Here is a 13,409-nt window from a genome sequence, read left to right as displayed (position 1 = left end):
TCAGATCTGCTTTGTCTCCCGGTGTCTGGGGGACGCCTCCTCATGGAGGGTTTTGATGACCTTTTTTTCAATGTACCTTGTAGATTCTGGTCTGATGTTGAGGTCTAATACACAACATTTTAAAAGCTTACAAGGATAAGCTCAGCTCTCACACATCTAGGACTCCACTTGGTAGCTTGGGTCAGGGCACACATCCCAAGTGCAAGCCCTGCCCTGTACTCTCTCAAGTGCCTGCACAGCTCTGTCCCTCACAACAACACAGAGGGGAAGAACAAGCATTTCCAGCATTTTCATGTGTGAGGGGACTGGCAAGCTACCTGTGATGTATTAGATATGCCCAAAACAGTAACAACAAGTCTCACAATGTTACTGGGCCCGCTCAAGCAAATCGATGAACAATGGGAGGACAGTGACAGTGAATGATCTCAAAAGGTATAACTAATCAGATAAGAGAAACAATTAAAGCGTGAGAATATAAGACAAATATAAAAGTCAAAGATGTGCTGGCCGTTGGCAAATATCTTGAAGTGATAGGTGCTGGCTCGGATGGACAGCTGCAGGAGAGGGGCAGGTGTGAGACGGGGCGGGACAGGAGCTTGGAGGGAAGGGGAAGGAAAGTGGGACTCACATCAAAAAACTTCCCTGGACCAAAGGGATTGTAGGAGATGCTCCTCTCCTCAGGCCCCCAGACACCTTTCTGGTGACTGTTCCGCACGACGGCCTTCTCATCCATGCGCGGGTTGATGTGAGGGATACATCCCCTGTGGTTCCCACACTGAAGTTGATATAAAATCTGAAAGTAGAGAGGAAAGTGGGAGTCAGAACCTGAGGGTACAGTACTGGGTGCCCCAGGGTAGGAGACATGGAGAATAAGGTTCAGAATCTCATCTCCACTTGGGGTCTGTACCTGGAGGCTGAAAGGGGGATGAAGCACCTGATAATGATGGTTCTGTGGTTCATCAGTCCCCGCTGAAGTGCATATATGGCACAGGCTGTGGAGTGAGAATATGGGTCCCATGTCACCAAAATTAGAAGCAGAGGTCCACTGTGAGAGCAAGGTATCCACTCTGCCTAGGGGTCTCTGCCCACCGACCACCCTCTCTCACCTCTCGCTCAGCCCTCTCTGCCCACTCTACTTCCTCCCCTCAGGACACCCACAAGTAAGACTCCTCATCATCAGTTTATGCTTAACCCGAGATCACCCCTCACATTGTCCGACCCCCACTGGCTGCCTTACCGGGTTGAAGATGGGAGTCCCTCCATGGTCTGTCCAGTGAGGAAGAGAGAATACAGAAGAGTCAGCAAACATTTATAGCATACCATGACGTAGGTGTTCCTCAGGGTGCTGGGTGAGCAAAACTGGAGAGCTGACCTCATGGACACCCCTCACTCTTAGCCCCTGCCCCCCCAACCCCGCCCATACAGCCCTTACACTTACAGGCAGGTGAACTGGTGGTTGGGATTGACTCCAGGACCCTATACACAGAGAAGACAAAGATGATTAGGGGTCTCTGGGTCCATAGCCACTGAATACCACTTATGGGGAAATCTATGACCCTAGGTAGGTATTTATGCAGGATTCCATAAAAGCTATGGATATCTGTGGGAACAGAGAGAAGGGTGTGATGAGGACCACCCCAAATTAAGACCTAAAGAAAATGAAACATGCACCCCACATCACCATCTAAGGGAACTTTGGAGTCAAGGAGCGGCCCCAGATGGCTCATCAATGGAGGGGTCTCATCCTGACTACACCCCAGTGTTCAATGAGAAACTTCTTTAGTTCTTGTTTGTTTGGGGGGCCAATATCGGTGGTTTGGTGGGGGTTGACTCCTAGCTCTGTGCTCAGGATAGCTCCTGGTATTGCTCAGGGGATCACAGGTGCTGGGGAGAGAACTGGGATGCATGCATGCAAAGTACATGCTTCATATTCAAGGAACCTGGGTTAGAACCCCAGCACCACATGGTTCTGTGATCACATTCAGGTGTGACCCTCAAGCACTGGGTCTTTAATAGCTCCTGAGTTTGCTGTGTCTGAACCCTCTCCCCTGCCACCACACAAAAAAATAAACTAAAAAGAAATAAGAGCCTTCTTATTCTTGTCTCCTTCTAGGCTTCTATCTGTGCTGGGACCCTCGTCATCCCCTCTCCTTCCCTTCAACCTAAGGCCCAAGCTGAAGTCACTCTCCTCAGGGTACAGCCCTGAAACCCTGATCACCTTATCTCTAACCTCAACTAGCCCCTACTTACACCCAGGGCATCTGGAATCTTGAGACCAGACACTCCCTCCCCACCCCAACCCCTGTCTTTGTGGGTCTGCTCTTTACCCCACCTCTCTCTCTCTCTCTCTCTCTCTCTCCTCTCACCTTTCCCCTGCCTTCTACTTCCCTTCACCCTTCATCTCTCCTCCCATTTCCATTCTTTCTTCCCTCCCTTTTGTCAGGGGACTTCCCATGCACTGTTCAGGGTCCCTGGGTCACTCTCAGCACTACTTGACCAAACAGGCTGGACTCTTCAGTCCTTGGGTCCAGCAGTGCTCTGGGCTTTCTCTGAGGTGATGTGGGGGGCCCACCCAATGCCAAGATTGAATTAGGACCTCACCATACAAGGCCTGTGCCCCAGTCCTTAGAATTTTCTTCCTGCACCTTGTTCTATTTTGCCTTCTATTTTATTTTAATTTTTTGGGTTTTGGGGTCACAATTGCCAGTTTTCTGGTATAATTCCTGGCCCTGTGCTCAGGGATCACTCTAAACAGGGCACTGGGGACACTTTGGATGCTGGGACTCAAACCTGGTCGAATGTTGCACATGACCCCTCAAATGTTTTACATTTTAAACCATTCTAAAGTCCATTTAGAAATATTTTAATTGTCAACACTTTTTTTAATTATTTATTAGGATTATCCACGGCAAGCCTGGCAATCTACCCATGATGTATTCGATATGCCAAAAAACAGTAACAAGTCTCACAATGGAGACGTTACTGGTGTCTGCTTGAGTGAATTGATGAACAATGGAAGGACAGTGCTACAGTGTTATTAAGATTATTATTTTGCCCTGCTGAGGACCTAGGACCTCACATGCAAGATGAGAACTCTACTACCCAGCTACCTTCTTGGTCCTGGATTCCCTTCTAAATGATGTTGATTTTGCATGACAGTAATTGAGACATTGTAGGCTGGAGCCCCTTTAAAGGTGACAGCATTCTCCAGGTCAGTCTCCTGGATATGGAGATTCCATTGGAGCTCAGAATCCATCAGCCACCAGGACCCAGGGGAATTCTTTCATCCCTCTCTGTAGAGCCTCTGTCACTGCTGGTTCACCTGCATTATTCAGACAAGGGTCTCTGGAAAATCAACCAATGGGAGGGAAGGAAGGACAAGACAGAGAGCACTTAGCTTGCTGGAGGCAGGACTGCTACCAAGGAAGTTAATGGATTGAAGCAATCAGGTCCCCATCCACATACAGCTGGGTGACTTTCTGGAGGGGATCCGGTGCCCAAACTCATAGAACAGACTTCTTCTGTTCACCAGTATCTGGAGGGCAAAGGTAATGAAGACCAAAGGTCATGAGTCCCAGAGGGACCAAAGGAAAAGTACAAACAGGAATCAGGGAGTGGGGGACTTTTAAACTCCGGATAAAATCTTGGAGATGAACTGAGGACCTAGAGTCAGAACCTCAGGAGTCCACAGGTGTAAGATCAAAGGTCAGCTTCCATGGGAGAGAAGATGCTTTGCTTAAGTGTAGTATTGGGTACCAAGCTGGTGCTGAAAGAGGAATGGCCTAGAGACGGCAAATGACAGAGGATGAAGAATGTGATCTGGGAGCAAGGTTGGGAAAACATCGAGCCTGACTCTGCTTTGGACATTGAGATCTAATTCTAACACAGACCATGTGACCCTGGCTAACTTCTCTGAACTCCTCTGAAAAATGGTGGAGGTGGACAAGAGGGGCATAAGGCTGGGGTGGGGATCAGAAGTAGGGCGCATGTCTTGCATGTGTGAAACCCTGGGTTGAATCCTGTTCTCCACAAACGCCCCTCCCCTTCCCGACCAAGTTCCTACCATTTCAGGGTGCGTGCAGCCAAGGAACAAACCCCAGACATCATAGCCACAAAAGCAAAGGAGGGGAAATAAAAAAAAAACAGAAAACTGAAGATGGCAGGTAACTCCACAGGTTGGAGCTCAAGCAGTGTGTTCACCAGTTTCAGAGAGGGTGTTTGATCTTCTCCCCAACATCTTCCCCCCTCAGCAGTACCAGGTATGGCCATCAAGAACAATAAAGGAAGTCAGGAACGGAGGGAAAGGGTCAGCTGAGAGGAGGCAACTGACTGACCTTATAGTGCTTCTGCATGACCATCACCAGCAGCTCGAAGTGCTCCCCCGTTTTGAAGGGCATCCTCCTTCCCTCCTCTTTGCCCCACTGGCCTGATAGCTTTGAGTTGAAGACGACCTTGTCCCAGCCATTCAAGTGAGGGTTGAAGTGGAAGGCGATGTTGACCCCTGGTTCTGGTCCCAAGGCAAAGTTCACCACGAACCTAGGGGACAGGAGGACCTGTTCCTCAAATCCTCCTGGCAATGGTGTCAGTACTGAGGCAGGGATCCTGGTTAGTCTCACCTTAGGCTGTTGGGGTGACAGTGAGGTGGGGGATAGGTAGTCACTGGGATCTATGATCAAGAGATGAGGGACATGGTGGCCCAGAGTCCCAGGATGTAGTGAACCATATTTATTTGCTCACCGACACCCCCAACTCCAACAAATGCTCCAGGCACACCCAGGGGGCCAGTCTCTGTGCCAGCATCCACAGCTCTGGCTGCTCAGGTACTCCCCATTCCCTTTAGGATTCCTCAAGAGCATTACCAGTTCCTATGAAACCAGAGGGTTCTGAAGCACCCAAGTGAGAGCACTCCACTCACCGGAACATCCTCAAGTTCTCCAGAGGGCATCTCCCCTCACCCCTGGGCCTTTGCATCAGTCCTTTCCTCTCCCTCAAAGCCCTGATGCCAACAGTACCCCAGAACCCCATCTTCTCCTTTAGTTCCAATGTTGTTTCACCTAGGAAATCTTCCCTATGCTACTCCTTTCAGAGACTATGCCACGTCCCTCTTTCTTCTCTCCATCTCCCCCGCTCCCCATATTGGACTCCATCATAGTGTAGCATAGTCTGAATTTCATCTTTTTTCTTCCCTTTCTGCACGTGTGGTCTCTCCAGCAGTGCTGAGGGCCTGGGAGCACATTGCAAGTGCTACTCACTGGCAGACCCTCTGCCACCCTGTCATGTCTCACCACTTCATGTCCTTGCAGGCCACTTCCTGGATATAGATGAACATTCCGACGTTCAGATCACATGGGATGGGTTTGCAGAAGGGCAGCGTCTGTCATAGACCCTGGGCAAGGGCTCAATTGTTATGTGTCCAAGGTAGCATTTTCCCTTCCTGGAAATGCCCCTCCCCCTCACCCCCATCAAGCCCTTTCACAAGAGACAGAGACCTCAAAATGAGCATCAGCATGAGGAAGAGGATTGACTGTTAGCAAGGGAGGTTCAGAGAGGGAGTAAATCAAGTCCCAGGGGTATTTTAGGGGGCACTACCCAGGATCCCCAGTTAACCCTGTGCTTCAGTCTGGGAGTGATGGAGTGACCCATTTAGTGGGGGTGAGGGTGAACCCAGGTCAGGACCCGGGTCTGTATTTCACCGGGTTGTAGGTGGGTTGGTAGTCAGGTGCAGGCATGAAAGTCATCTTCAGATGATGGAATGGAAGTTTGTCTTCTGGCAGAGCTTCAGGAGGGGAAATGTGCACATGACAACTTTTGGGTTTGATGTTATCTCTTACCAGAAAGCACACCTCCTGCATGCACCCCCCGCCCCCGCTTCCTCCTCCTCCCTGAGACATTTCAGGGCACTTCAGCAAACAGAATTCCTTTTCCCCACCTATCTTTTGAACTTCCTCCTCCTAGTATTACAGAATAAAGCACTAATATTTGGAGGTTGCTTAGTCAGCAGCCCTGAAGTGGCATAAAGACATGACGATCACAACCCTTTGGGTGGCAACTACTGAGCTCTTGAGAGTTGTTAAAAAATGAGGCAGAAAAAAAATGGAATGCAGAAAAGTTGACTTAACACAGAAAGGCTGAACACCCCCACACTCAGAAAAGGAATAGCTTCAAGAGAATTTAAAACTTATTCCAGAATTTGAAAAAGGGGACCAGAGCTATAGCACAGCGGATAAAGTGCTTACCTGGCATGGGGCCAAACTGGGTTCAAACCCTGGAAATCTATAGGGTCCCTGAGCACTATCAGGCGTGATTCATGAGCGCAGAGCCAGGAGTAACTCCTGAACAATGCTGGCTTGATCACTTGATCACTTGATCACTTGACATCCCGTTACTCATCAATTTGCTTGAGCAGGCATCAGTAACATCTCCGTTCATCCCTAGTGTAGCCCAATGGCGTCTGCTTGCTCCAGGAACACACAGAGCCTCAAACCGTTTGTTCATGGTTTTGATGAAGAAGCCTGACCATCTTGTAGGTGGGCGGCCACACGATCTTTTGACATCCCGTGGAATCTAGTCAGTAATGGCTCTAGTCCAGTGGTCGTCTCCAAACCGCATTACATGCCCAGCCCATCTGATTTTCGACGGCTTGGCAAAGGAGACAGCATCCCTGATTCTTGATTTTCGATGGAGGTCAGAACTCCGGACTCTTACTCTCACTTGAGTGAAGCATGATACTCCAAGCATAGCTCTTTTGATTCCTCTTTGGGAGGCCCGAATGACGTTCTCATCCTGTTTTCATAGGGCCCAGGTCTCTGAGGTGTATGTTAATGCAGGAAGAACAGTGGAATTGAAGAGATGTGCCCAGAGCTGAAGGTTCTTTGTCCTCTTAGCTATTTCTTCAATGCTCTTGAAGGTGTTCCAAGTCACTCTCTTCCTCCTGCACAACTCAGGTGCCAGGTCATTTGTCATGTTGAGTTCTTGACCTAGGTACACATAGCTGTTGTATTCGGAGATGTTCGTTCTGTTGAGAATGAACGGAATGTCAGGAATGAGACTGTTTCTCATAAACATTGTCTTCGTGAGATTCACCTGTAGTCTGACCTTTCCACACTCACAGTTGAAGTCAGCCAGCATTTGTGCCACTTGGCTAATGTTTGGTGTTATTAGAACGATGTCATCCGCGAAGCAGAGGTGGTGTAGTTGCCTACCTTCTATCTTCACTCCCATTCCTTCCCATTCCAGTAGTCGCATGACGTTCTCGAGGGTGGCACTGAAGAGTTTCGGTGAAATGGTATCACCTGTCGAACCCCTCTCTTGACATTGATGATCACTTCCTTGAATATTCGATATTTGATATTGCTGGCCGTGGCTCAAAACTAAGCCCCTAAAAGCAATAGATTAAATAATATGTTTTTAACTAACTAACTAACTAACTAACTACCTCCCATTAGTTTACTACAAGCTTTTGTGCTCTAAAAACTGCTTAATTCTCTGGGATGTTCATTCTCTCTCTCCCTAAACATTATTTGTCTCCTCTGACTACTGAACATCTTTTAGAAATTCTTGTGTGTGTGAGAGAAAGTGTAAAAGGAAGATAGAGAAAGGAGAGAGAGAGACAGAGAAATATGGAGAGGGAGAGAGAGCAAAACTCTTTTTTCTTTCTCTTACAGTCTTATCACTGACAGCTGTAACCTAATTTGTCAAATGTCAGTGACTGTCCTGACTCCTTCCTTCTTTTTGGGGGTCTGTGAGTTATAATCTTCCCCTGATTTTTGAACCCTGCTTGCTTCCCCTTTAACAAAACAATTCTCCTTTTATTTTAGCAAATCAAGAATGAAGCCAAATTGGGATCTTTCAGCTCCGATCCCAGCCATGTCATTAGGGAGTTTCTGACTGTTCCTGGAGCTGTTGAGTTGATCTGGCCAAAGCTCTCTCGTCTTTTTACCACTTGTTGCATCCATGAGGAAAGGAGTCAATTGTTTCTGACTTAGGGGTGCAGTGTTGATGCAGCCCAACCCCCACATCCGACCTCAAACAGTGGAGCAAACAAACTTCTCTGCCCTCTCCATGAAGCAGTTCCAGACACTTAGCTTCAGTGCAATCACTAGCTGGGTACATCAGGAAAGGAGAGAAGAGAGCATAGGCTCACTCGACTCTTGGGGGACCTAAACAAGCAGGAATTAAACCAGTTAACTGCAGGAAGGGCCAGGAGGTCACTCATGCATGTCCCTGCAGAGAGCTCCCTGTACTTCATTCTCTCTTGGCTGAATCTCTGAGGCTTTGATCCTGAGTGTGAGAGCAGCCGATCTAACAGTAAGTACACTCAGAAGTCTAGTCTCATCAGATATTAGATAAAAGCTACCCAAACTAGATCGGGACCAAAACTCCCATTCTCGGTTTTATTGCACACCTCCTAGAACATGTTCAGTACCATAGTAGAAATAGTTACATGGAAGACTGAAAAACACAAAAGGGGAAAAAGTTAATAAGAGTATGAGATAAACAACGGAATAACTTACGGCAGGATTCCTCCTCAGCTCCCCAGGCCTTGAATTACCCTCTGTCCCTTTCTGAGAACTTTGCAAGGACACCAACACTCCAATTTATACCCATCACATGTTAGAGCCCGGCAAGCTACCGAGAGTATTCAATATGCCAAACACAGTAACAACAAAGTCTCCAATGGAGACGTTACTGGGCCCGCTCGAGCAAATCGACGATCAATGGGAGGGCCTTTGCCTTTACCTTTACATGTTAGACCTCAGCTTTAATATGCTTCCCTTGGCATCAGCCTGGGAACCTCCAAAGAACTGTTCTGTACCACCAATCCCCATCCACAACACAAATGGACAGGGCCATGGAACAGGATTGATCACCTTGTTAGCAGTAGTGTGGGGACATTTGAGAAACAGCGAAAGCAAAGGCAGTGCCATGACAGGTTCATAAAGGAGCCAGAAGAAGATAGGCCTAGGTCTGAAACTGAGCACAGATACCTGGAATTGAGTCATGATTTCCCTGAATTGAGATAGTCATGGTGAGGTCAACCAAGGGTTATCAATCAGATATGCATGTAGGGAAGCCTCCCCCCACCCATGTAACCCTTATGAACTCTTATGCAACCCTTATGTAACTCCAACTGATAACCAATCAGCCAAGGACAAATAGTGGAAAACCACTCAGACTGTGGCCAAAAGGGTGGTCTGCAGAAAGTCTCTGTTATGTTATGGTATAAAAGCCCCTCACTTTTGAGACTTGGGGCCACTCCTTCCGAGAAGGCTACTGCTGTGTCTGTGAGCTGAACAAGGGCCCTAGCTTGAGCTAGCCAATAAAAACCTTTTGCTTATTGCGTCGCAACTTCATGTGATTTCTTGGCCCGGTTTAACATATTTCCTAACCCAGCCTGGGTCTAATAAATCACTCACATCATTGAGACACACAGAAACTACAGTTGCTCCTCACCCCATTCCTCAGTTGTTGGATTCTGCTTTGGTTTCCCGCTCCTTCAGGTCACAGGGGTTACAGATGAGCATCTCTGTAAGGGAGCCCTGAGTCACTGAGGGGCTCAAGGGCCCAAAGTAAACTTTCTGTCAGCACTGGGTCCACAATTCCTGCCCTTCCTATATGCTTGAAAAAAATCCTTTCCAAACTTTATCCAAGATTATTCACAGGTCACGCACTGATAGGACAGTTCACCCCTCATTTAAGCAAATACCTACTCGCTATTTCCTGATCTAGTCCACTTGCTTAACTCTATTTTGACAAGAGACATTATTTAAAAACTGGAAACCCACTCAGTGGTAAATCCCAGTGAAATATCTCGTCTCCTCCTAGTAACAGTTGCTGCATCACAAATCATGTCCACAAAACCCCTGTGTTAACTCCTGAATCTGTGAGAAGTTTTCTGGAAGTTTAAGACATTGATATCCCAGAAATAGGCCCTTTTGCCAGCACAGAGGTAGGGCGTTCGCCTTACAAGCAGCCAACATGGCCGACCCGAGTTCGATTCCTCCGCCCCTCTCGGAGAGCCCGGCAAGCTATCGAGAGTATTCGATATGCCAGACACAGTAACAACAAAGTCTCCAATGGAGACGTTACTGGGCCTGCTCGAGCAAATCGATACAGACATATATATATATATGTATATATATACATATATATATATATCACGATCACGATCATCCTGTTGTTCGTCGATTTCCTCGAGCAGGCACCAGTAATGTCTCCTTCTTCCTAGCCCTGAGATTTTAAAAGAGCCATTTAAATGCTCTTTCAGGATGAGGAGAATGAGACCCATCATTGTTACTGGTATTTGGCATATTGAGTACAACACGGGAAGTTTGCCAGACTCTGCCGTGCGGGAGGATACTTTTGGTAGCCTGCCAGGTTCTCCAAAGGAAAAATAAGGTAATAAGATGTTGCGTGGCTGCGGCCGATATACATATCAGGGCCAGTGTAATAGCCCAAATGGATTGAATTCCTACTTTGCTGTGGAACATCCCAGTTTATCCCTGGCACCACATTGTACTTTAGGTATTGCCAGGAATAGTGGCCAAGCACAGAGCCAGGAGGACCTCTGAGCACCATCAGTTATGATCTCAAAACTAAAAATTAAAATCATGTAAAATTCAACTCAACTATATTCAATGATGGAATGAAAAATGTGCTAACAATCAACGAGTGTGTATGAAATCTCAAAAGAGAAAAGTGAAACAAGGCCTATTTTAAAAGAAGCAAATCTAGGACTGGAGTGATAGTACAGCAAGTGGGCACATGGCCCACCAATGTTTGATACCCCGCATCCCACATGGTCCCTTGAGCACTGCTAGGAATGACCCCTGACTGCAGAGCCAGGAGTAAGTCCTTGAATAACCAAAATAAATTTATTTATTTATTATGCTTTTGTGTCTGAAAAGCAAAATCAATCAAACAATAATGAAAGACATCTAGGGATTCCTGCGGGCACCAGATAATCTCCTCATTGTCCACCTTCCAGATCACATTGCTTTTTCTCCCAGAAGGGAACAACATGATTCCTGCCATAGCCATGCCACTGGACTCCGCACCAGGCTGTATCACTTGGGGCGCCCCAGAGGGGAGGCAGGTGAGAACCCCCCCGCCCCAAGGGACCCAGCCCTGGCAGCCAAAAACCTCCAGAACCCAACTGCCACCACGATCAAGGCTGTTCCCCACAAGCTCAAGCCAAGCCTCACGTATGAGTGAATGTATTCCTGAATATCATAAGACACTCCCTACGCATTCTCCATAAGTACCACACCACATTTGATGGGGTTCAAAAAGTAGGCAACAAATCATAGAGGGAAATATATATGCATATATACACAGTTTCAGATATATATATATATATATATATATATGAAAGCTCACATCACTCAACTCTTAATAACATGTTAGTGATATTCTAAAGAATATCTTAATGGCCCCTGCCAAAATAGAACAATCTTCACACTGTCTCCTCTATGGATAATTTTTTGTAGCATTTTCAGCTGGTTTTACATAGCAGACAATACAAAATATATTATTTCTGTTGTGCTTTGGAACAGGGATTGGGGCTTGGGATGGAAATATCCCAAATTTGGTGGTGGAAAGGTGTAATGGTGGTGGGAAGGTGTAATGGTGGTGGGATTGGTCTTTGAATATTAACTATAATCAAATATTGTGAACCACCTTATTAAAAGACATCAGGGCTGGGGATATGGTTCACTGCTAGCACCCTTCTCTTACATGTATAAAGCCCTGGGTTGGGCCTTGACACAAAACAAAGTGATAGCACAGTGGGTAGGGCATTTGCCTTGCACGTGGCCGACCTGGGTTCGATTCCTCTGTCCTTCTTGGAGCGCCCGGCAAGCTACCGAGAGTATTCTGCCCACACGGCAGAGCCTGGCAAGCTCCCTGTGGCATATTTGATATGCCAAAAACAGTAACAAAAAGTCTCACAATGGAGATGTTACTGGAGCCTGCTCGAGCAAATCGAGGAACAGTGCTGCTTAGAACTTAGAAATAAACAAATCTAAATTTGAGATCTGTATAAATTAAAAAAATCTGAAATAAAAAGTTTCTAAAATTGGCAGAATTGGGGGTGGTGGCATGGTTTAAAGGGGTGGTCATCACATCTCGTATGTGCAAGGCCCCAGGTTCTGTCCCTGACATTATATACCCCCTTCCCCAGCACCACTAGGTATAGTTCTGGTGGGGCCCTGAGCACTCCCAGGACGACCTGGTGGCCCTTACACCACCTGGGCCTGAGAACCAAACAGAGGGGCTAAGCACTGAAGCATCAGGACTGCATCATTGAGCCAAGCACTGCAAGGAAGGGCTTTCAGACACCAGAGCACTGCTGAGTGTGGCTCCTATTAAACAAACAGTCTATAAAGATACCAAGGAAATGTTAGGAAACTTGAAACAGGCTGCCCCTCACTACTCTCTTTTTCATCCACACTTTATGTGTCTATTTAATTAACAAAATATTTGACTCTTGGCTGCACCCAGAGGTGCTCGGGGTTAATCCTGACTAGTGTTCAGCGACCACTCCTGACTGGCTTAGGGAAGCATATGGAATGGTTGGTCTTGTGCAAGGCAAGCGCCCTACCCACTGTACTATCGCTGTACTACCCCCATCACCTTTCATGTTCGAGTGTAAGTATGAAGGAGGCATCTTTCCCTCTGCTGTGTCTATGCCCAGGGTCTGCACATAGGCTCACTGGAGGCTCGGGCAGAAGTCACATCTCTAGCTGCTGTGCTCACACACGTTCTTTCAGGGGCCACAGGCTTAGTTGTGGGGCTCTCACACACTCAGGTTGTGGAGCTCACAGATGTGTCCCTGGTGCTCGCACCAAACTTTCCTGATTAGAACCTGGGCTGTGGTGCTCCCACAGCTTAGTTGCAGTGCTCACAACCTGGTGGTGTTCCAGGGGTCTCAAGCTCTCTCCTGGGGTGTCCAGGTCCTAAAATACATCACAGGGACCAACCTTAGCCTCTGTGGGTGATACCAGTGGTTGAAATGGGACTTGCACTTCCAAGGAGAATGCTATCATTGAGCCATCTCCAGTTCCCTTATGTAAATTTATGGGTGGGTAGCAAACACAGCTGTGTTCTGGGTTTGCTTCTGGTGCAGCAGTCAGAGATTTTTTTTTTTTTTTGCTTTTTGGGTCACACCCGGCGATGCTCAGGGGTTACTCCTGGCTTATGCACTCAGGAATCACTCCTGGTGGTGCTCGGGGGACCATATGGGATGCTGGGAATCGAACCTGTGTCGGCCATGTTGGCTGCGTGCAAGACAAACGCCCTACCTGCTGTGCTATTGCTCCAGCCCTATCAGAGATTTTTTCTGAGGTGCTCAGGGGATAAAACTAGGTCAGCCACATGTAAGGCAAGAGCCCACCCTTATGCATCCTGCT

General features: G+C 47.4%; 1 pseudogene; it reads right to left on the bottom strand.

Annotated features, from left to right (window-relative positions):
* Nucleotides 1-5,738, bottom strand: LOC130043643 (galectin-4-like; annotated as a pseudogene).
* Nucleotides 5,739-13,409: the final 7,671 nt, after the last annotated feature.

This window comes from Sorex fumeus, unplaced genomic scaffold, assembly GCF_029834395.1.
Source record: "Sorex fumeus unplaced genomic scaffold, SorFum_2.1 ptg000122l, whole genome shotgun sequence".
NCBI lineage: Eukaryota > Metazoa > Chordata > Mammalia > Eulipotyphla > Soricidae > Sorex > Sorex fumeus.
The sequence above is the reverse complement of the archived record's forward strand: the minus strand, read 5'-3'. Positions and strand labels throughout refer to the sequence as shown.